This window comes from Vidua macroura, chromosome 1, assembly GCF_024509145.1.
Source record: "Vidua macroura isolate BioBank_ID:100142 chromosome 1, ASM2450914v1, whole genome shotgun sequence".
Taxonomy (NCBI): Eukaryota; Metazoa; Chordata; class Aves; order Passeriformes; family Viduidae; genus Vidua; species Vidua macroura.
The window spans coordinates 82774015-82800099 of record NC_071571.1 but is presented as its reverse complement, the minus strand read 5'-3'; the positions used below and the strand labels follow the sequence as shown (position 1 = coordinate 82800099).

Here is a 26085-nt window from a genome sequence, read left to right as displayed (position 1 = left end):
TTTCTTTGTCTCTCTGGCTGTAAATGAAGCCCATGGTCTTTACAAAACCAGGCTTCCATATCCCAGCCAAGTTTCAAAAAAACCAGCTCAACTCAGCAAACACTGCAAAAAGATAATCCTCTTTCTCCAGAAAGAAAGAAAAAGACCACCACCCTTCATCCAAATATTAAATACGCACATAGGAATGGATGCCTTGGTTTCCATTACAAAAAGGATACTTAATTTCATGGGACTAATAGTGGTATTAGTAAGGTCTAAGATGTAAATGTTAACAGGTCTGATATCTTGTACCCTGCAGGTATCAAGAGGACTTCTCCCACCTGTCCCCTGTGAACAAAACTCAACAGCAGAAACAAAGATTCCTTCACAACACCACTTTTCCTTGGCCTCTAAATCCAAACAGCATTCTCTATCATGACTGACTACTTACATGCCATAGGTGGTCTCTGACACAGTTGTTTGCATGCTATAGTCATGCTGTGGAAGAATTTTGGGACCAAGGACTTTTTTTCTTACTAGCTGAACTCTTCCTCTCACTGCATGTATCTCACATGGCAAAAACTGAGTCAGGAAACTCTCTCATTTAGAATATCCAAAAACAAGGATAAAGGAGGAGGAAAAAAAAAAAAAGGTGTGAATACACTTCTGACCATGTATCTCAGAAAAAAACAGTAACAGCCTAAACTTCTCTCTACCTCAACCTCTAGGTGTTTGTGTATATTGCACTATTCTATTAATTTAAGTCTATTAATGATTTTTGATGTATTAATTTAAATATATTATTGTAGGGAACTGCGAAGAGAAGCTTACTTGCAACAGCTCAGAGGAGAATCTTCAGAGGCCCTAACTGACAGAAGAACAGTAAATCAAGGCAATAGATAGAAACCTCATCACAAGTTCTTTAAGTTTCTACCCATTTCACTACACTAGTGTATGCATGGAAGGAGAAAGAAGTCTGGAGACTGCACTTAATACACTGCTAGAGTAAAAAATAAAAAATGTATTTTTTAAGGATACACAAAAAAAAAACAAGGAAAACCAACCGAACAAAACTTCCCCCAAGAACCAAAAAACCCATACAATCCCAAACCTTGCAAAAAATACAGTTAAACCCCCTCCCAAGAAACACACACCTTCAACATATACCCACAGCATAAAGCAATGAACAGACACCTTAGAAAAGACTTCAAAACCGAACCTTTTTCCAACCTTGTACGGGCTAGATTGCTCCCTTCTGTGCATCCCTGAGTAAGGACCACTGCACCAGGTCCATCGCTGCCCAAGACTGCAGCTGTAAGAGTGAGCCTGTGGAAGCACACTACACTGACCTGAGGCACTGCAACAAGTCAGAAGGCTTGAAGCAGACAAAGTAATCTTTCCTGAAATCACCCCCTCTCTCTACTGACTGTGCACCTTTCATGCTAAGAAAGGATAGCTAGCCTGAAGCAATATGACAAGACAAGACAAATCCAAGAGAACCCTAAACATGAAAAGATTCAGCCAGTTTCCTTGATTTCTGTATAATTTCCATACAGAAATCTCTCTCAACAATGATAATAATGGTCAGGTCAAAACTCTTCAAAACAGATATCCAAATAGTGACACTGACCAGCTTTTTAACTATTGCCAAATATTTGCACATTGACCTGTTATTTGCACAACTTTTCTATCAGAGGCCTTTATTCAGACTTTCAACAAATTCCATTTTACAAGTTTGTAAAACAATCTGAAGATGCAAAATGAAAAAGAAAACAGAATAAGCAGCACTGTAAGATGCAATTTATTTCAATATATTATTTTATTCGTGTATGTAAAGGGTCTTGGGCACTTACTCTATCCCTCATTCCCTTTGTTTTGATCCAGCTTGCCTATAAGAAATATAAAGATGAATGAGGCCCATTAGGCAGAGGTATTCTATTTTACAAATGTAGCCTTTGGTTTTTCCAACAACAGTAATTGATAAAAAAAAGCTCAGCAATTCAAGATTTTCTGTTTCAGCTGAACCAAAAAAAGACACCTCTTCCTAAAGAGAAAAAGTGTGCACAGCTAAGCATGCAAAGCAAGTAACTGCTACTGCTAGGTCCAAGCAGATTCATTTAAAGACTAGTCCCTCCAGGCACTGAAGTCATATATTTAAAGTCAAATAATCAGGATGTCAAAATTTCTAGATCAGTTAAAGTACACCATGTTGGAAGTACAATTTACCTCTAAATTATAAACCACATTTTCCTTTGTTCAATCAAAATAAGCCACCGTATGCAAAAGTTGCCACACTAGCTGCAGCTGTTCCAAAGCAAAGATGCTTTCAAATAATTATCTTTGCTAATTCTGTAAGTAACAGTTTTAAACTACACTTTTAGTGAAAGATGAAGTGAGTCTATGTCAATATAAGTGTACAAACAACAGCGTTTGGCATGTTTAAAAAATGCCAATTTCAGGACTGCTTCTGGGTACAGGCATTCACAAGCAGATCTGGGATTTCTTTACATGCACACCAGTGTTTACTCTTGCAGAGGCTGCTCATGTAATTTGTTGCTGGAGACTCATTCCACTTGCCCTGGGCACTTTGCTCCACATCTTTGCAAAACAGTAAAGATTTGGGAAAAAAAATTGCTCATGTGAAGTAACTACTTCAGATGACCTTTTTGCACTAACACAAGCCTGGGAAAAAAAGTATTTAACTAATGAAACAAACTGCACATTCTATGGGTTCATTAGAACAGAGTTATGAGTACAAAGAAAGACGTTGTCCCATATTGCTACTGCACACACTTTAAAATAGTACTAATTATTTCATCTGTGGTCATGACAATTTTATGAAAAAATACCTAGTTTTTCTACTATATTGCTAGTGGTACCTTTTTTAGAATTTAGTGAAAGAAGAGAACGCTTGCTGCTGCAAGTGACAAGAAAAATGGGGAGAACTGCTGTTTCCTCTTCACCAATAAAAAGGCCACACTGTTGTGTATCACTAGTAAGCATGTAGACAAACCAGGAAGGAGGCATCATGAATACCCCTGCAATGTAGCTCAGTGCCTCTTTCTGTAATTCCTCTTCACTTGTTAAAGCCAAACTCCACAAACTGACGCAAAACATTTGATAAGAAGATTGTTAGAGAAAAGAATACATTAAAAAGACTCTGTCACCACAGCCACCAAAAAAATTAGTTAAATTCTAAGGCAATGTGCATGCGCTCAATTCACCACTAATAACAAGCCCTGGAGCTCAGAAGGAAAAAGGGATGGAGGCCAGAAGCAGGCATCAAGAGGGCTCTTTCAAAATAGAAAAAAAACCAAAAAAATCCCCCAAGTACTTGTTTTTACTGTAGTGCATCCTGTTTCCTGTCAAATGCACAAAAACCCAAAACCTATACAGAAAAACCTTTATAGAATACTTTGAAATACATTCCGTACTCAGTCTACTCTTAGGAAAACAATGTGCATATCACTCAGATACACAATTATTTTAGAGCAATAGTTCAAAGATCACCTCACTAAACATTGAGATGAGACTGGAAGCTACAGATCTTCTTCAGTGAAATAATCCAGCCATACACCATCAAGTGTCATCACTGGACCCAGCAATGCAGACTCTTTACTATGCAGCAGAGAAGCATATTCTAATTTGTATTTGCATAAAGTGAGAGTCAGCTTCAATTAAAAAATGATTACTGAGTTCCTTCAACTTTTTTTTAATACTGTCATTCATTTCTGCAGTGGCACAAATTTTAAGTTCTGCAAGAGGCAGACAGCCATCAGCTGTCATTGACTAGCACAGTCAAAAATCAATCCTTGAATTCATAGTGACATTCTGCCAAAAGACAGCTAATATCTGTAGCTAAGGGTGACAAGTCATAAAACAAGAATATGTCATCAAAGCTATTTCCCCAGCACTTCTCATAGAGCTGACATTTGTGATTTCAGCAAAGGAAGCACTGCTTCAAGAACACTGAGTGTATGGGTATGAGTGAAGTCAGGAGTTTGTAACAACACCTCAAAACTCAATTATCACATTGTGGGCTTCTCTGCCTCATCAGTGGGGTGTGAAGCCAGTGGATCTCAGCTCCCTGAGCAAGCACAGGCCAACCCAGTAGGACCACGCAGATGAGAAACAAAGGCAATTTAGGGGTAGGAATAAAGTCAAATCAGCACAGACTAGGCCCAAGTTCCAATAAAATCTCAGCACTTTTTTTGAAATACCTTCTATTTTCTTAGCTATCCATTAGATCCTCAGCCTTTTTGATATCCTCCCAGGACACAGATTCCTACTTAAAGTTTTCTTCCACTCATATCTAGTGCCTTGTTCCAGTCTGAGAGAGTTTTTCCCCATGCAGTGCTTGGAACATCCACTGAACTCCAATCTTTACACTGGCCATCAGAAACAAGGCAATAAAGGGAAGGATTCTCCACCTCAGACAAACTACAAAGCCAGCAACGTTTTTCTTTTACAAAATAGTGGAAAAAAATGAAATGGTAATGATTTTTGCAAATAGAAGTGTGAAAACTGAAAGAAGAAACAGAAGAGGTTTAATAAGGGAAAGGCATGAAGTGAAAGAAAATGATCCAGGAAAGGCCAAAAGTGTCAGCTAGGGCAGGAAAAGGAAATGGAGAAGGAAAAACTGTAGCAAATAAGAGATCAACACATATAGCCCGGCATTTCATCTTCTTTTTTCTCTCTACACAACACTTGCCTCCTCCTTTTCCAGTTGGTACTATTATTGGCAAACCAAACACATTTTCTTGGGGCCCAACAGACTGTCAACACCATCAACAACATAGAACACAAGCTGTTCTGTAGTACAAATACAGTTTCAAGTGCTGAGAGTAATAGCAGTTCCAAACAGAGTCTGTACAACAGGGCCCTGTTCATTTTAAAAAATTACAGTGTTTCAAAACGGGGTCAGGAAGACCTTCAGAAAATGGACCCATTGATAGCTATAAAATATCTAGAAACTATCATTTTGCAGCATGAAATTCAGGAACTTTCTGAGCTGAAATGGAAACAATGTTCTGGAAATATCACACTAGCTGCTTGCTGTGGTCTTACCCTCTTCCCTGAGCCATGTGCTGTCTGCTCCTGACTAAGACCAGAGGCTGGGCTGGATGCCCCTCTGACCAAGCACAGCCATGTTTCCATTTTCTGCTACAGTCTGAGTCCCATACTGCTTTCATACAAGCTTTTCACTCACAGAGAAAGTGAATTTTGAAATTTCACCAATGAGAATTAGGAACCTATGTGGGACCAGGGTCACAACTACAAGTAAAACTGTAACTAGATCTGCATTAACTATGTGCTGAAACTTCACTACATATAAAATACTCTTAAATTACAAAAGCTTGTGTTTTGATAGCTGTCAAAAAACCTAAAAAAAACACCAAAAAAGCCCATTTAGAAATATGGCTTGATTGAACTAAAAGCACAAGTTCAGGAGTGGGAGGAAGTCAATGCAGCAGTGCAGCAGATGACAATGCACTGAGATAACCACAGGAAAAACAAGCTGGGAAGAAAGAAGTCATATCACGTGAGTAGAGGATGAGGAAGATTAAGGTTAGAGTTGGATGAAAAATTTTTGTCAAATCTGGAAGATGTACAAAAAGTAGTTTCAAACAAAGGCAAAGTTAATTGAAGCAGGTAAAAAAGAGGCAATAGTAATGCAAACTTAGCTGTTGCATTCCATATAAATTGGGAAAAGGCAACACAGATTGGAGTCACTTGTGTTGAATAATTAAAAAAGAAGATCATCGCATCACAGATTATTGCTGTAGCCATCTGGACATACTTTTTTATATTTGTAAACTGTACTAAAAAACGTGCCAAAATTTGTACATGGATGTAAAGAGAAACCAGAAGGAAGGCAGTGATACAGCAACTTCAAATAGCTGGGTTTTTTTAAAAAAATTATATTCAACTTAAAACAGTTCTCTCTCATTCAGTGTATTACTATATAAAAGTACTTGACATAGTGTATTACTATATAAAAGTACTATATAAAAGTACCTGGTATTTAGCTTTCATAGAAACTTAATATAATACATTTTAAATATGAATCAGCAATCTAAAGGACAAAATTTTACTGTTAAAACAAACCTATTAGTGGGTATTCTGCACATTAATACTAGGCAAACTTCCAAAATAAAGATTATATTAAAGCAGTTACTACCTTAAAGAACTGCTGGATGAGCTCCAAAGTGTCATGGAATTACTATTGTGATAGCCAGCTTCAGTTAGATAATAAAGGCAACTTCATCTTCTTGCAGTGGGTTCAGTCCAGAGTTCTTTGGTACGGTTTTAAAGGGCACTGGGTATTAAATAAACACTTCTCAGCAAATGCAGGGTGGTCATGGCTAAGACAACCAAAATACAGTGGAGGAGAGCACAACTTTTATGGCAAGTAGACTCAGCCCTGTGGCCCCATCTGCAAATGCATTTCAGACTCCCAACTCCTCTCAACTCCCACCTAATTACCAGCTTTTGATTTGTTTCTTTCTGTCAATAACCAATATATTCCGCCTTCACAGCAATGGCTTCAGTGACGGCAAGGTTTAGGAGACTGATATGAAGGACAAGGAGAGGTAATGCAGTTCAGAGCTCCCATCCCACATCTCTGCTAGAGAACACTTCTGTTCCCCACCTATTCATTTATGTGTAGCTTTTCTATCAAGATCAGCATTCAAAACACACAGGTATCTCACCAAGCTTCTGGATTCTCTCACTAGGTGGAAAAGCAATAGAGTATCCAATAGGATAAGTGGCCTGAACCATCAAACCGTTCAGTCTGCACTGATTATGCAAATTAGTACAGATAATACACAGTTAGTATCAGATAATGACAGAATAGTCTGGGTTAAAAGTGACCTTAAAGATCATCTAGGTCCAACCCTGGTCATGGAGTCCCATAGGCAGAGACACCTCCCACCAGAGCAGACTGCATAAGGGGCAAGTGGGCTGCTACCTCACTTTGTTGCCCTTTAACATTATCACTGCAAAGACGATGAATTATATAATTTATAGATCAACAAGATTTTTACCACATACTTACAAAGATTTAACACACACTTGAAAGCTGTGTTTAATGTTTCCTCTAATGCCATGATTCACTCCCATGACTATAAGCAAAGGGGGTTCCACCAATCCAAATGACACTCTTCTGTATCAGATCTTGCATACAGATCTGATTCAGAACTGAACTGCAACAGAAAAATCAGACAGCTCCCCTCTGCATCAGTTCTGTCTTCTAAAGATGTTAATCAGAAACATAGGAACCCTGACAAAGCTATTAGAATACTGGAATAAGAAGCCAGAAGGAAAAAAATTTGTTTCTGTTTGATTTTTCTGAAAGTTCACCTGTTTTTAGTTACTCACTAAAAGTTGAAGATACAGATATTTTAAAGTTTCTGTGAAATATCAAGTTAATAAATCCTTTCCTGAAATAAATCAGGTAAAATTAAAAACAATGGAAGGTACAAAGATTTTCAAAGACCATTCTATAACTAAAATATCCAAACCATCAGAGTTTGCAAAACAAAAGGCCAAATTCTTTATTACTACAATGTTTATACTCAAGATCCCATGTATTCACATACAGAGGTTTCACACATATGAGGAACATCCCTGCACATGCCTTCACCTTGTCAATAAAACTTGCTTATTTTTTACTAGATCCTAAAATGTATCACAGCACCAAAAAAAAAAAAAAAAAAAAAAAAAAAAAAGAAAAAAAAGAGAGAAAAACTTTATTTTCTTCCTCCAACACAACAGTTAAAAATTTAAGTTCTATTTTTAAGTCTGTTTAAAAGTAGCAAAACTTGACACAACAGAAATCATATACTATCTGGTGTAATGCTCTCAATGAAGATGTCAAACAACAAATAAGGAGATGTCAAATAGCCTAAAGTTAAATGAGGAATGAATGGCTCTTGACATACTTGTTTCAATAAAGGAAAGCCTCTTGTGGGTTTTCTTCAGAGCATAAGAGCACTGTGCTGCTCTGTGTATTTGTGTCTCAAAAATAATAAAATAAATATACCCTATTTTTTCCCAGTCTGAAAAATCCTCTTATTTTATTTAGATTACTTTGATTTCCATGTATTATCTAATTCTTAATGATAATGCTTTTTTTAATTATTTCCATTTATAAGCTTTCAGGAAAAAAATCTGTTCCATTAGAAAAACCCAAAAACCTAACTATGTTGTGAAAATTCGATTTCTTTAGTGACATCTATCCCAATGGTTTCTCAGTGGCTGACAGCTTTCATAAGTCAAAGACTAAATTACATGAAGTGTCACTGATGTCTCCATCATATACAAAATCACTTTGGTAGCTTTGTAGCCATCATTTTTCATTTATCACTTTGGAATCTTATAAGCATACAGTATGTATGCACAGATTGTATACACTGAAACATAGCTCTGACTGCTCCTTTTGAGGAATCTACACTTCAGACACCAAATGTGTCAAGGTCACCTTCAGCCCCTGAATAGAAACACATAGGATGATTGCATCTTGGCTTAGATTTTACTAACAGTAAAGGCACAGATTCAGCTTTCTTGGGCTGGTTGGTTTGTATTCAATCTTTCTAGAACTCCCACAGCTGCTTAAAGGGTAACTTCCTGACCGCTCCTTCATTTTATGCCAAGGCTGGATGATGTGCAGTCTCCAAGATCCTTAGTGCTGCCCGAGACAACAAAAAATATATATTATATATACACACCCCCAAAATGCATACAGTAGGGCCTGTACCCATTTTTGTGCTCCCCTATGTCCATTCACCCTCATCCTCCTAGTCTATGTAGAGCTCAGTTCCTCTCCTTTTTAAGGTAACCAAAACATGCTATCATCAGCAGAGGACGGTTATTCATGTAAACACCAATAAAATGCTAAAACACTACCTTTCCTTTCCTGCATTTGCTTTTATTTCTTTTCTTCACCTGACAGTGATACTAAAAATGCTCTTACAATATTAAACTTTCACAGTCTCCATCTCTTCTCTTCTACTGTAAGCCTTTTTGCAGTTACAGTCTTTCTCCTTTATTTACTAAGTCTCTGCATTGATGTCATTTGCGTATTGCTACAGAAAGACATGTTGTTAAATATACTTCCAGGACAACAGTCCAAGATCAAAGCTCTTGAAGGAATACCAAAACAAAAAAAACTAAACAAACAAGCGAAAAGGAATTCTTGGAAATGGTGTCTACTAATGACAAGGTAAAACACAAGTACAATAAAATATTTTACAAATAAAACCTTCCCTTTTGCTGTGGGTGTGGTGTTGAAAAGTCAGAGCATAAAAATGACACTTTATACAGCAGTGGTGCAAACAGATACAAATATCACAGGTATGAGAAGGGTCTACAGAATCTATTGGAATTCAAAATAAAGAGCCCAGAGGGAAAATGCTGAGGATGAAATGCCTTTCCACTGGGTACTTTATGCAATAATAAATGCAGGATTTGATCTAGAGAGGGTCAAAAAGAAAAGGGACTGGAGACACAAAAAACTCCACACCAAAACCACATCAAACAAGGAAACTTGCAAATATTGTATGCATCTGGCCAAGTAAAAATTGGCAATTTCTGGTAGTGTTAGGAAAGGTGTAACTTGAGAAGACAGACATTTAACATGAGAATGATACTCAACTTGCCAAAGAGTAATACCAAACTTCCTAGCATGATGTGGTTGCTATGCTCTACCCCACCATGCTTCCCCCCAGAGAAAGGATGGGACTCTCTCTGAGGTGCACACTTTGGATACAGGAACGAATTCCCCCTGTCCTTTCATACATGGCCAACTCTTTCTCCTGTTACATGCCACTTTCACCATGATGCTGATGAGACAGTTGCTGAGCAATCTAGCAGAAATCCTAAATTGCTAATGTCACCATGAAGCATTCTGTTTCTTTCACTACAGCCCTACCAATTGCTACAACTAATAATACAACCGTACACTTCTTTTATAGAAGAAATTCAGGACAGAGTTCACAGCTCTGCTTTTTTTAAAAGACACAAACTGGCATTTATACTGTAATAAACACATCATATAGAAAGATGTTGAAAAGAGAAATTGAAACACGTTGCTTTTACTGTGAAAAATCTTTGCAAACCTTCAGTGCTCTGTAAACAATAAATAATTGAAACAGAGGTCATCTCATCAGGTTAAGCATGAGTCGTGCTGCCAAGATAGAGAGTCTGCTCCAGCTAGGCTGTGCTAGCTAGTACATGGATTAAGAGGGATTTCAATTTCCAGGGCTGTCAATCTTGCATGTTTTCCAGCACTGGATTTCACCACATTTTATAAAGATACAATCTGAATCCGAGTGAAAAATAATTCAAACTGCTTCAGCAGTGTTGCCAAAAGGGCTTCCAGAGCAAACAGATTATACGTATTTTAATGCACACACTGCAAGTATAAAAATCTCTGTCATGTGGAAAAAAAAATATAAATCCACCAAACATGGATCAACAGAATCAGCTCAAAAGGTCTCAAAACAGTGCCCCTTTCTACAAATTCTTATGACATTTTCAATCATCACAACAAGAGAAAGCATCCCATGACACTTTAGGCAAATAAGAGCTATCTGGAATAATTAAAAGTAGCATCTCTATCTAGTAGCAAGGAGTGTGTCCTGAAGGAGGGCAGTTGTGCCAGTGAGGGGGGAAGCTGAACTTTACCCCTAACTAGAATTTTAAGCATAAGAAAAAAACAGAGAGATTAAAATTATAAATCAAACACCATTTAGTTTCACACACGGTGTTAAAACCCTGCTTCTAGATGCCATTAATCTCAGAGATTTAACTGGCTTTAATGGGAAGAGTCTCATTCTCTGCAGCAAGAAACAAGCAGTCTTCCATTAGGCACAATGACCTCATCCATCCCTCCCTGATCCTTCTTCACCTCATATGCAGATTCAAGCACAGCACAATTCATCACTTCAGTACAAAGCTGTTTGCAGCTCAGTGATCTGCAGTTATGTTACACACCAGGCACAAAGTTTCAGAAAGAGAATGAAGCTCCTTTGATTCTGAAATTGCTACTGCTGCTTTGAAACAATGCAGGTTCCTTGTAACAAAGAACAACTACTACTAATGAGCTTTTCATTGTTATGTTTCATTTGTTAAAATTCCACATGTCCTGCACAAAGGGAAACCCTCATCACTACACACACAGTGCCACAAGGAAGTCACCAGAAGAGCCAGAAGCCCAAGAAGAACTTTTCTTCATAAATGGATGAGGTCAAAGAATTAGGAGAAATGGCTGACCTAAGCATTACTTTAAATTAGTAATGACTTATGTTATATAGTTCTTCTTCTTTCCTTTTTAACTGCTCTTATTCTGCAATTCCCATCTATCCATATCTAAACCCACACCCTTGTATCCCCTCTTCCTGTAAGAAAAATGCTCTTTCCTCAGGACTGCACATTACTATTTGAAATTTTCGTATAATTTCTGTCTTTGCAAGTCTTGGCCATGTTACTTAGAAATTCTCAGACTCCATTTCAGCTTCTTTAGATTCATTTTTGCTACTGTTTTAACAAAATACATTTTTGCCAAGAGCGACTAACCTCTCTGACCTAATGAAAAAAAAATCTTCCCCTTCAGATTTTTTTTTTATTTCAAGTTCCCTTGGAAAGCTTCCCAGAGGAAGTACACATACTGGTACAGGAAGTTGGAATACTCTTTAATACTTACATGGATATCCATCCATCTCACATGCATAAAGCACTGATGGAAAACCAAGCATACTGCTGTTTTCATTCCAAGTATCCGCTTCTCTCTAAGCTCCTAAAATTCTGTTAAGTCTTCAGAACTTTATTCAGTAGTTCCTCAACCTTGTTTACATCTCTTTATTCAATTCCTCAAGATCAATTTACCTATTTTCCTCTGATCTTCTCCCATGACCATCTTCCTCCCAGTAACCTTATCTGTTCCAGCCATTTCAACTGCTATCCTTATGAAACGCTGTCACTTGTAGCCTTTCCCCTTTGATCATGATAATATAACTCCAACACTTTGCTTCTCAAGCTAATTCGCAAGCACAAAAGTATCTCCAAATTTATCAGTGTATTCTCATTCTCTTTGTACTTCCTTTAGGCTTTGCCATTTCATCTTATCTCTCCCCTTGAAGTCTGCTGCCTCTACACCAAAATGGGTGTCACTAGAACTCACAGATTGAGAAAAGGTGTTCTGGTAATTAATTCCTCACTCCCTGACAAGCACTACAGACTGTACACAAAATAGGGTAAACAGAAAACTGGGATTTTTGGACTAAGAATTGAACTCTCAAAGAAACAGCTTGAACATATTAAAACAAATTTAATTGTAATTTATCAAGTGCCAAAATAAGATTAAAAGCATTTATCTTACAATGAGGGAAAAGGCTCCAAGCTCTGTGGGAGACCTCAAATTACATAACAGCTTAGCATTTTTTAACATAGTGTTAGTAACAGAGTCCTCTTCTGGGACTGCACCCTGCAACCTTACTGTTTATAAAGTAGCATTGAAGAACCACCACAGTGGGTCAGGCTGGCTGTTTGGCCCAACTGAAATGACAAAACCAACTCAGACAAAACACCCAGCCTGACCTACTACTCTGTCTTTAGAAGCAGCTAAGAGCAGATGTTTAGAGCAGCCACACAGAAGAATTCTCTTCCACTCTCCCCAGAACACTTCATACTTTCTATAATTTGCAGCTCAGTATCTTTCTTACCCAGGGGTAGTACCTTTGTTTATCAACTCCTTTTTTTTTTTTCTTCCACCACCTCATTTTCCATATTTGTTCAGAAGCTCTTTATACCCGTGCAGCATATGCAGCATGCTGTAGCAAGGAATTCCAGAACTTACACACTATGCAAAAAAAAAAAAAAAAAAAAAAAAAAACCCAAAACAAAACAAAACACTTCTTTTCCTAGCTTTTAAAACTGTTTCCTGCCTGTTTCACCTCATCTCTCTTCTAATACAAAATTAGGTGGCACTGAGTATTCATTTCCAATCCACTCACCTCAGAGCTCCTATAATTTTATAAACACCTAGCATTACCACCTGGCCATTCTCTCCTTTCCAGTCTGGAAACTCTCATCTAGTTAGTTGTTCTTGCATGGATGCTGCTCCATGGATGTCTTCTGCATTCTGCTACCCTTCTTCATTTTTGTTGCCTTTCTCTGAAACTTTTCCTGTTCTACTCCACTTGTTCTGAGATGAGGAGACCAGGACAGCACACCATCTTTAAGACACAAACACTTTACAGATTTAGAAAGTGGTCTAATATTGCAATTTCTCTCCTCTCAGAGCAATTCCTGATATAAATTTTCTTCCTGATTGCTACTAAAATATAGAGCTGATTTTTTCAATAAATTGCTGCTTATAGTCCCAAGACCTCAAGCTAACTCAAAATACTTTAACATTACTGATCCTGAATTTCTTCCATCATTTTAATGGCCATTTGGTTTTATACAGTTCTTTTGTGTTTGTTTCAGTCTGCCCCCTTCTTGTTTACCTTCTTTTGTCCTGTAAAACTTAGTTTTAGAAATAAACCTTGTCACCACACTTTTGTCCCAAGTCACTTATGAATATGAAAATACCCCCAGGTACTCACAGAGCTATCTATGGGAATCCACTGGTGATTTCCAACACACTTTTCCCCTGAACCTTTTTCCTTACCATTTAAACAATTATTAACACAGTTTGCAGTCCTCCTCCTTAAATTGTGCCTGTTTAGTTCCTTAAAAAAATTTTCAAGAGAACTTTGAATATAAAATAAATTTTCATAATTTAAGTAGAACAATACATCCAATGATGTCTTTCACCTGCATGCCAGTTGTCTCCTTCAAAGACCACAGGCCATTTCTGTGATTTGACTTCAAATCACAAAAACACTGGCTAGATAAGATCTCTGGGAGTCCTCCAGTCAGACAGTCTGGCTAGCCATTAAAAGCCACAGAAGATCAGGTCAGCCATAGCACTGTACAACTAAGACTTGAAAGCTCCGCTAGGAGAGGTGCCACCCCCACCACAAACCCATGTTTTATTTAGTGCTGCACTACACTCCTACGGAAAAAGATTTACCTACAATGTCCAATCAGAACATTTCAATTTGCAATCTGTGTACGTTAACCTCTTGTTATTGGTTTGCCACAACTGGGAACATTGGCTCCATCATCTTTGTGAACATCCTTCAAGCAGTTGAAGGCTAATATTAACCACTTCACCAGGTCTCAGACATCCTCTTAATCAGGCTTTTATTCAAAGAAATCAATCCTTTATCAGTATCTCCACTGTCATTCTCAATGTTCTCTCTAAAACAGAGATACTAATCTAATTTTTTAATTAATCCACTCAGTTTAAACAGGAGACTCACTGGTTTTTAGACTCCCTGAGTCCACATGAAAGCTTTCTGAAATATGGGATGAAATTAGATATCTTCAAGTACTTAGCTGGTGAGACACTTAAAAGCAAGGGGGCTGCATGCCACAGTCAGTAGCTGGTCTATTTCACTCTACCATTCCTAAAACAACTGAGTAAACTACATCTGGACCTGTTAAATTGAGAACATTAAATTTGCTCCAGAAAGGCAATCTCCTAAAACTCCCACAAGAAGGTTTCCAAACCAGGAACCACTCCAGACTTTTCAGTGGTGAGTACATACACACAAGAATTACTCCATTTTCTGCCATGGCTTGGATTGTTCCTGTCAGAGTCATTATACACAGGCCACACAGAATCTCCAGCTGGTGTCCTGCTCTTGGTGTGGTTGAAAAAAGCATTCATTAACTCTCTGTTTAGCCTGATAGGGGAATGTTTTGGTTTTATTTCCTTCTTTGAACACAGACACAGCTTTTTTTAAGATGTCCTCTTGCTTTTAATAGTCCTCTACCTGGTCATTTAGCTATACAGGCTTCCTTTTCCTAAGATGCTTTTAGACTGATGGTAAGTGTTTGTGTGGAGCCTCCAAAAGAGCACCTTGAAATAGTCACCTTCAAACAAGTTACTCTTTCAGTTACTCTTTCAGTGTCACTGTAAACAAACATCCCCTTTTTTACATAATTTCCCTTTTTGAGGTTGAGCATAATTTAAGACAGGAAGAAGAGAGGAGAATTGCAGGTTCTTTTTCTTTCATTCCTCCCATTTCCATTTGTTGAATTTCCTTACCTTAGGGAAAAGAGAAAGGCAGAACAACTGTAATGGTCTACAAAGTCACATCACAAGTCTTTTTTCCAGGTATCATCTCTCCATGACATTATCATCTACTTACTGAACAAAACACAGTCTCTTACCCACCTTTTAGTCACCATCCCTCTGTAATCATGTACTGCCTCTGTTCAGCGTTTGTGCAGAGCCAAAGTGGGGTCCTGGGTCTACCTTACAGGCTCCTAGGAGTTAAGGAAACACAGAAGAGAGATAATAGGTACTGAGGAGGCAGCTCATCAGCAGTTCTCAGACATTTATTGTAGACATAAAACATGTCTCTCAAGTTAATAAATTAGAAATGTAAGGCACTTTAACTACACAGTGTGAACAAGAATCAAACGGACAGAGATAGAAAAAAAATAAGCATGTTTTAAAATATCTGGCAGTTTGGGATGAGAATCAGAAGAGGAATACTTACTGCAGAATTATCAAAATCCATGAGACATGAATTTGAGAAAAATCCTTACTACAAAATTTTGCCTTGGTGCCTTAACACCACTAAATTAAACATGTCTAATACATGGACTTAAATCTGTCCCTGAGTAAAATCCATAACAAAATTCAGGTGAGTAAGACTTCAGTATTCTTCCACCTTTCCATAAAACATAAAGTTCAAGAGAAAAACACTGTTACCCTCTAATATCTCAAAACAGTACAAAAGGCATTTGAGAGAGATGTATCATTAAGCACATTTCAAGACATTAACCCGTCTTGTAGGAATAACAAATACAACATAAATATTCAAAAAATTATCTTGCTTTTTTATTTATTGAAACAAAGAAAGTACTGCTAATCAATCAAATGCTATCTCTACTTGAAACAGCAAGACAGGAATCACATAGCAGTTTCCTGCTCTCAACACCTCAAGAAAAAGGCACTTCACAAGAAAAAACAGTAGTACTCTGTCCAATTAAAGCATTTGTTTCCCAGATTGTGAACGTCTACAGAATAGAACAAATACACCAGCAATCAACAGCTCACCCTTGAACCTAAACAGAGACATGAGGCAAAAAAAGGAGTCATTGTTCCACTCTGTTTACTCACTTACATTGAATGACTGTACTAGATGACTGGAAGTGTTTGTGAATTTTTCCCAATGCTTTCCTGACCTATGAAAGTCTCGGGAAGTCTGCCAAATGCATAACCATAGAAATGTTTAGAAATGTCATAGGAGCAAGAAGAACTCTCCAGGTTGGCCAACAAAGATTCAGATTTATGTTTACCACATCAAAATTTCTCAAGAATCCCATCCTCCCTATCATCAAGTACTTCAGATTATAATTTACATATTTTATCCTAAATTAAGAATTTATATCATATTGTTTATATCATATGTGCACATATACACACCCCTCCACGAAATTCAGTGATGTCAAACTCTGCTCTAGAAGTTGCCAAAAGCAGATTTAGATGGTGTTCTCCAAGGCATAGGGATCAAGCAAAGCTAAAGGATAGAAAGTCACTTTCAATTTCACAGTCCAAGGTGGTAGGAGAAGCTTATATTTTCAACAAGACATTGCATCACCTTTTTTTTGCCTCCCACTTTTCAGAAAGGCAAGGACAAATTTAAAACTTGGAAGAGGACCAAATTCTGCTTTTTATACTACTAAGTACCAGAGAATACTCAAACACCTCAGCACTCAAACTACCCGTCACTACCCGCATGTTGATGACAAACTACTCTGAGACATTCAGTCTGTCAAGTAATTAATTATAACATGCAGTAAGTTCTACAGACAACTACAAGCAACCCATCTCCAAGATGCACTGTGCTAGTGATTTATGTATGCACTCACTACACCAGAATGAGCAGCTGAATTATTAGACTTTGAAACATGATGAAGAAGACTGTATACCTCACTTTTCCTAAACAAGCCGAACACTACTAGTGCTTTCAATAAGCTCTTGAACCTGCCCACTGCTCCCCCACCACTCATTTCATGATTCTTATTTCTACATAAGTGTATCAGATTTTGCTCAAAATAAAAGCTTGAGTAATATTACTTTTATTCTAATCTTAATAATTACCTAAACAAAACTGGAAAGAAGCATCTTTCCCAGATTTAGGGAAAACATGCATGCACACAAAAAACTTATTCGTAAAAGATTTCTACAGATTCAGGTCTTGCTTCCCTTACACTTCTTCATGTGGCAGCTCTGCTACTCCTGTGACTGTGGTGGCATTCTCATCAAGCACAATACAGTACATGCTGTGGATAGGATTACACCAGAAACTACCCTGAGTATTCACTAATTTAAGCTAAAATTAGGCTAACTCAGTCTACACAGCCCACACCAAACCAGTCTTACAGAAACTGTAAATAAAGCCACCAAAATTAGAAGTCTAACTGCAAAAAAACCCATCAATTATTTTACTGGAACGTATGCAATCATGTTTTAGTTTACTTTTACTTTGGTTTAGCATCAGTTGCTAAAATAAAAAAGCTAGAGTGGCTTTGCTTCATGCCTCTGTCTCCCACTCTTTCCTTTCAAAATGACTACTGGAATGGATGATCAGTTTCAGTAGAATACAAAAACTTCTATGAAAATGGTCAGGAAAAGCAACAGACAAACTCACTTTCCAAACAGCTGTTTGTACCTACTCTCTATGACAAACACAGGAGCCCACTAATTTAAAAGGATGGGGCAGCAAGGAGACTTTTGCAAACGCATAAAAATAGACATGGATGTATACTAGTGGAAGGAAGGTTTCAAGAAATCATCACAAGATTTAAAGCAAAACACATGGGAGAGCTGGTTCCTGCTGCTGATAGGATACGGTACAAAAGTCACTGGTATGAGCAAGCAGTGTGACTGAATGTGGTGGTGGCACCACGGGGAGCACACACACAGTTTCCACTTTTGCTGTTGCATGGGTGCAGGCACTGTGCCCACATCTGTCTGCTACACCTGAAAAGATATTTGGTTCCACATGGAACTGAGGAAAGAAACAATCACAGCATGTCTAGACACCATGGCTCGTCTGCACGCCGAGGCTTCCCACTTCTGCTGCAGCTGCACGGCACTGCTCAGGCAGGGTGCCACAGCAGAGCCTCACCTCACCCAGACAGCTGGGAGTTTGCCCAGGCACTCAGGATCTTCACACAGCACCTAATGACAACCCCTGCTCACCTCGCAAGACAAAAAAGGACACTGAGTGGGATAAGAACATGCCAGCTCCATATCATTTTACCAGCCAGCCTTGGCTTTTACTCCACAAAGTTGACAACCTGAATTAAGGAAGCTGCTCCAAGTGACTGTGGATGATGTCAGTGAAGCTAAAGTAGAAGTGTTAGGGACACCAGGTAGATGGGGCTTTTCCAGACTTCAGTGTTCTCACCATCTATGCACTGGAGAACTGAACAAATATAAGTAAACTTCACTTACTAATTAAAATACTACTGAACACATTCTCTGCTTTTGTTGATATCTGGCAAGAAAGAAAGTCTTGTCAAAACTGAAAATGTATCAAAACTAAGAAAAGGAGAGGAAAACAAGAGTAAGAATAAAAAGATAAAAATATTCTCCTTCCTCTCTCCAAAACATGCCTGCATTATGCAAATATATCTTACTTTCAGGAATCAATCAAGGATGAATGGTTGCAACTGCAATCTACTACCTTGTGTACCTTCTACAAACAATAATATTTCTCCTTATGATATATGCTAGCAAATATTACTACTTATCTTTCTCTCTTCATGCTGAAGAGGTCCTTGCATAAGGAAAAAGATCTCATTAAATCCAACTTATTTGCTTGACTAAAGAATGCACATAGAAAGATGGCAATTATTGAGCAGAATCTAGGCATAAGAAACATGAAAGAAAAAATAAATCTGCATTTTGTTTATATGCTTTCCAAATCACAATATTGGGCAGAATAAAACCAAAATAAAATAAATGTAGGGAATTTTTTTTTTTTGAGGGGGGGGAAAGCAGAACAAATGAAAACTCAATAACATCCTTGAACATGTCCCAGTCACCACTGCTTGAGACCACAGAACCAGCCCATAAAAATGCATCCCAAACAGCCAGACACCTGCAAACACACACTGCAGAGCAGAAGCAGAGTAGTACCTGGACTCTCTTAACTTCCAGCTTCGTTTTCACCTTGCTGAGCACAAGCTCCCAGGCATGAACAGCTGTGGACATGTGCACACACACAGAGGCACATGTAAATCACATAAGCAGTAGATCTGATTCATCCTGAGTTTGTCAGGCTGACTCCATAGGCATGGTAAAGTCAAAATAACCAGAACAGACTCCTTTAGACCAAAATAGAAGAAATGCAGAGACTCAAGTGCCAGGACAGGAAACATACTGCTAGCAGGAAAGCACAGACCAGAATATGTGAAGTCACCAGTCAGCCAGAGTTCTCTGGATGAAGATTACAAAACAGAATGACATAACATTTATCTGGTTTTGCAGGAATTTGACTAATAATAACAACTCATTTAAAGCCACTGAACCTGCCCTGCTACTTGTTTTAACTCCATTGAGGTCAAAGTGACTGGACCTGTTAATGTTCATTTAGCCTTTTAACTAACCACCACAGATTTATAGTCCAAGAGCAGCAGCACTTACTTCTTCCAAAAACTCCACCATGATCCCAAAATAGTCATTTTTAAAGTATAATACATTATTAAGACTGCTGACAGAACAAACAGTATTACCTTGTTTAAAATAGTAGAGATGGAGAAAAACAGTAATAAAATAAATTACTGTGGTCTTGCTCCCACTGAAGTCATGTTTTTCATGAAGACTTCAAAGAGCAGGGAAAACATGGCCTTTATCCAACTTTCTGCAAATTACACAACTGAGTAATTTTATTCAAAATAAATCACTTCTGATACAACTCTTATCTCCTTGAGTTTGACAGCAAAACTTCTGAAAATCTTTATTCTTGAGTGTGATACCATTTATCCTTGTGCTTCTCTGGTCTTTTACTGAAGTCTATAGTGCTCTGTTGCCACTGGAATTTGCTGCCTACATGTCTCCAAACTTTTACATGCTTTTCTGAACCTGAAATTCACTGGTTTGATTATCCAGGCAGACTTTTCCAGTTCCAGGATACTGACAAGAATAACACCTTTTAGTACCTTTCAGCCAAATAGTGTTAGTACTGAGGACACAAAAGCCTAAGACTGTCATGACCAGAGAAATCAACTTCATAATACAAGTCAAAAAAAAAGAATTATTGAACACTGTAGCATATGTATACAATTTTTTTTTCTGTGTGTATCTCTACAATACTTAGATAAATACTTAGATAAAAATAAATGTTTCTAGCATTTTTGAGTGTCCTTAAGATGAAACTCAATAGATGTATTGTGTTTGGTTTGGAGTTCTTCTGTTCATTTTGGTTTGGTTTTGTGTGTTTGTTTTTGTGCATATGCATTTTAATGCTGCAGAAGGATACCATGCAATGGTCTTCTCAAGAAATCTCCTTTCTTCCCCAGTATGCAACACTGTACTGCTTCTACCTCTTCTACCATTTTCTCAGCATCACTCCACCCACCCTGACAGGAGCATAAGTATTCTTGGAATAAAACATCATTCCTTTTCTGGGATTCCTCCAAGTAATTTCATGTCTTAACTGATCATCTGATTTAAGTGACATGCTGGCAGCTGATGCTAGCATGTAAATCTTAGATTTCATTGATCATCATGTTTTCCAAAATCTATGAAAATTTGTGAAAAAAAGCAAAACTGAATTCCCAGTAATTTAGTCTGCATGAAACAGCTGCTTCCTTTCTCTCATTAACCAGTGCAAGGCTCCTTTATTTTGCAAAGGTGGCAAGTAAGCTAAGAAAGGTAAAACCAAAACTGCGGGTATCATGGAAGATCAGTCCTTAGCAAATGCATCTTTAAATATATAACCATAAAAACATTGTTTTCGCTGACCTTTGGCAAAAGCCAGTGAGCCATTTTTAAAAAATTCAAATGAAGTTTAGATGACAGACACATCCTAGAGAAAAAAAAAGTTCACAAGCTCCAGGGAAGTCCTAGATTTTATTTACTATTCCGAAATACATTTGCTGTACTGAAGGATACCAGCTGATATGTTTTCTGTAGCATAATTAATTCAGAGACATCTGCTTGGTAGCAGACCAAGGATGAAGTTTGGGGTTATTAGACCTGGATTAAAGCTCTCACTCAGGAACTGATCTGTGGTGTATCTTGGAGAACTCTGATCTGACCCCATTTCACCATTATAAAATGTGAAGACATCTTTTAATATAACCTACGTTCTTTAAATGAAATGCAAGTTTTCATACATCTCAGTGAAATGCACTGGAAACACCACAGCTCCAATTAAGACTGAACTCCTGAGGGTAGTGGCAAATTACAGTTTTGTGTTCTCTCAGTCAGAGAGCCCAGCTGCCTTCTGGAGAAACAGGACTGAACAGATTCATGTAGGTACTGCAGATGCCAAATAATAACAAAAAGGCTAAGCTGAATATTGCAGCTGCTGATAATGTTCACCACCTAACAATGCAGAAAGTATTACACTCATTACTGCTTACAGCATGCATTGCTACAGAGAAAGAAAAAAAAAAAAGCAGTGGTATGTAGTCTGGGAGAATCCAAGATGATAGTCTGAAGAAGAAAATCCAACTCAGTGCATATAGCCTAAGGTAATTGGAAAAGTGTCTGCTAATACGCAGCAGGCTCCCATAATTGTGCAGCTGAAGTAATAATATCCCAACAAAATGCAATTACAATGTACAGTATTTAAAAACTCTGCCAGTTTTTACACGTCGGTTTATTCCAAAAGCTGGGTTATCCACTTTGTTAGTCTAAGTGTTCCAAAATTATTTAAAGAAATCCTATCCATTCCATTTTAAATACAGGAGATCATATTAAGTCCTAGGTAAGTCTATAAATTTTATTTGTTATGTACTAGGGAAAAAATTTATTTGTAATCTGATTTTCCAAATGGGGGGAGACTTCTTAAACGTTAGGGAAGGGGGCTGGGGTGGGGAAGGGAGGGGAGTGTGTGTATACATTGGTTGGTACAACTCATCAACAAACTTTATACCGTTTAGGTTCCCAGCCCAAATGTATTGAAATCATTTATGATACAAGAGAGAGAAGAAACAGTTTGTCTACAGTAATTTCATATTCTGTGGTTTTTTTTTTTTTTTTCTGGCTTTGATTGCTCCCCTTCAGTGATGGATGTTTTCCCTTCTTCCATCTCAGCATACATGAGAGAAAGACAAAACTTAACATATCCATCACTGGAGCCAGACACACAGCACACTCCATCTGGTACCATAAGTCCCAAAGTGATAGATGCTCCCTGCTTTCCCCAGCAAGATTCTTAGCTCTTCTACTCTCTTTTCAGCATGAAATTGAATGCTGTGGAGTTTAGGGTTCATTTCTTTTGGTGACTGTAGAGATAGCAAAAATATGGTTGTTGTGATGTGGATATATTCCAAGCCTTGTCTGAAATAATCTTACCAAGGGCCAAATGTTTTCCCCATCAGCAATGAAAGCATGCAATGCTTTGGCATTCTTCTAGCAGCCTATCCCTCCCTTTGCCACCTAACATGCACATAAGCTCCCATCTCCCTGGCTGCTCACCGTGCTGAAGCAATCACAAATGCCTCAGGCTAAGCAAATAGAAAGAGGTAAACATTTCAGTCCTGGGCACCATCCCAGGGAGGACACACACAATAATTTCCAAGCTCCTCAACAGATTTTTTTTCTTGTGTTCGGTACTAACAAGATTAAGGAAGAAGAGTTTTAATATACAAGTAGGATCCTTGTCAAGACTTTGATTACAATGCCTAGCTCATCATAAGCTATCACTGAAAACAAACGCCTTCTATGCTTTGCTGCGCACTAGGATTAAAATAGCAGGCAACAGATCCCAGAATTGCTCAGCACTGTGCCCACAGTGAACTTCCTTTCACAGCTCTCCTTCCTCCTTTGTCTCCAATCCACAGAATTTATACTTATTTTCAATTAACTTATTACATCCACACTAAGCAGAGCATGAAGTACAGGATTCCACATTCACCTCAGGCAACTGGATCTGATGGATCCAGCTGATTCAGCTGATGGATACATGGATCTGATTTTGGTTCCTGTATTTCAAGTTTGTTTGAGATTCCGTTTTCATACAAAAACATAACACAAAAGATAGCAGGAGATTTTGGTAGCTGGTTCTGGGGTTGGTCTGGAGTTTTGGTTCTCAAACTTTGGGAGAATTTATGCAGGAAAATATTTAGAGGCACAGGCACATTGTCCTGAGGCACATTTATTAAAAAGGCAGTGTTAACTTCAGTATCAGGTATTGGCTCTCATTATCTTTGACAATTCACCAAGCAACACTTACAATTTCGATGTTAATTCACAACGTAACAGTATGAATCAGTAATACATACACAACTAACTGCAGTAAACTCACCAATTAACAGGAAACTCCTATTAGAAACACCATTAAGAATGTCGAAGAATTGGAATTGTGAAACAAAGATTTTGCTTACTAGGGCAGAATAGTAGGATGCGTGTGCTGTTTAAATTTATTTGCAAGGATTTGTATGATTCCATTGTTTCTGATCTCCTGTAATTATATATGAAGAAAGAGATATTTGGTTTAGAACATCTGCATCAGAGCAAGCCACTAAAATTTTCCTAGAACAACTGCAGGAAACAGTACAAACAAGCAGAAGAAACATCAAAGACACACCCAAACTTCATATGGAAATCCTGATTTTAAGACTGATACTCCCTCCAGAAATACAAACAATACTGCTGGAAAAGCTGCCATATTCCAAAATTCTCATCATCTTTCAAAGGTAAGATAACTTGAAACAATGCAACAAAGCAAAGAGAAACTGCACCACAAATAAATTTGTGAGATAATCACACTTTGTCTAAGATAAGCTTCAAACTCTACCACAGACTAAACACATATAGCTGGTGGTGCCCATGCTGCAATTGTCAGGGCCTTTACCCAAAACTTATTTTCTCACTTTCTACCCCAAGGTCTGAATTTCTCCAAAACAAATTAATTTGGCTCTCACATGGCTTCGCGCTGGAGGCATAGATACACAGAGATCACAAATGAAAATTAGACCACACAGAAAGGTATACTACATTTTCCCATATAAACACAAAGTTAAAATGAGATTTAAACAGGATAACATTAAAGTAATAGGATTTTAAAAAATAAATAACATTTTGAAAAAAAAAAAAGTATTACCTTGCCATCATCACAGATGAGACAAAACTGAATAAAAATGTGTAAGCATGTGGGAGACATTCTGCCATCATGACACCACACAGTCAGTGCTGGCCCAGAAGTGCACATCATTTTACAAATCAGGAGGCCCCTCTGGTTCTCTCACTCAGAAACTCTTAGCAATAGTAAAGGCTCCACTTAAACAAAATTCTAACTTAAATTTTTTCTTCTTTTTAGCCACAGGAAAAAGGACTTAATGCAAAGGGATCATTTCTTTTCAAATATGCAACCTTGACTTACTGAAAATGTGAGCATCGTAGCAGGGCACTCAGCAGATATTCTGGTAAAAGCTTCTTTGTTCTGCTCTATCTTAATCAACTTAAAATAACGCAACTGTTTGAACTGGTCTGAGGACTACATTTTACTGTTAATAGAAGAGTCTTTTCTCCACCAAAATCAATCTATTAAGAAAAAAAAAAAAAAAAGCAATACCCCCACCTTTAGTTCTGTTAATTTCTCATACCCCTTCTCCTTTCTTGGTGATGGAATAATGAAAGCTAAAACCAGTTTATTGTTACCCTCCACTGCCAGTCAAAATTAAACTAAAATATGCCTTTTGCTTTTGTTTGTGTCCACACATTTATATGCAAAGAGTTTTCTTCAGATATTTCCTCTATTAAGATTCAAGTCATATTCTGAACTGTGTTACATCTGGAGAACTTGGTCTTTGAGAGATAAAATACACCTCCCCAGCTGCCCAAAATTAGGCTTCAAATTCAGAAAAACATTATTTTTTATACAGTTTTAACCTAAGTTACAGTCCCTCCTCATTACCTGAAAAAATCTTCTTAAGGTCATTGTGGTCATGGTTCAGATGCAGCTTTTGAAGAAAAATTTCTCTACCCAGAAATAGGTCTTTCACACTGCTTTATGTGCTACTACTGGGAAATACTAGGAAAAAATGTGGAAGGTTTTTTCACTTTCTTGTTGGAACATACTTTTGCCCAGAACACCTATGGCCCTTGTACTTCATGGCTAAAGTCTCAAAGTTTGTAAAGCAAATCAGACAGTCAAAGTGGTTTGGGATGCAGCGCAGGGCAGATCTCGAGGCAGAGATCAAACATCAGGGAAAAAGAAAAGATGAGCATTCTGTTTTTACTTTATTTTACACATCTTGTTATGGCAGGCTGGTGATATGCTGCTGGTAGAATGCAGCTTACAGGCACAAAACACAAAGCAGTACCTACCCTCCTGTAGCTCAGTCATTCCTTGCCTTCCTATGCACTGAAAGGCAGCACAGAAAAATACTAAGAATGAAAGACTCTAATAAACATTTCTTGACAAACCAGTTTTAGGTTACAGGCTGCCTTCATTTTTAAAAAGTATAAGGATCATCTACGTTTTTATCAGGTAGTCAAGAAAACAGCTCGTTTTCGTATAGAGAGCATTAGTGGGAAAGAACTGCATAAACACAAATATAATAACAATATAATAACACAAGTCTGTAAACACAATAGCAGAGCCCACTGGAGAGGCAGGAATTAAGGCAGAGAAGAGGGGGAAAACATGATTCAGTAACTGAAGGAAATCAAAATTAATACTGAAATGGAAAGGATAAGACAAGTCATCAAGTGGGAGGTTAATAAACTCAGCACCAAGAATCTTGTTCTTGTTTAGACATTCTTACATGCTTAAAACCGCCACAGGAGGCAGT

The 26085-nt window shown here is 37.8% G+C and overlaps 1 protein-coding gene across 3 annotated transcripts in view; it reads right to left on the bottom strand.

Annotated features, from left to right (window-relative positions):
• Nucleotides 1-26085, bottom strand: part of SEMA5A (semaphorin 5A) — a 312341-nt gene that overhangs the window by 216726 nt on the left and 69530 nt on the right. For all 3 annotated transcript variants that reach the window (XM_053986784.1, XM_053986799.1, XM_053986790.1), the window contains one exon: nucleotides 15272-15363. The gene's annotated coding sequence lies outside the window, so the exon portion shown is untranslated. The remainder of the gene's footprint in view (nucleotides 1-15271; nucleotides 15364-26085) is intronic.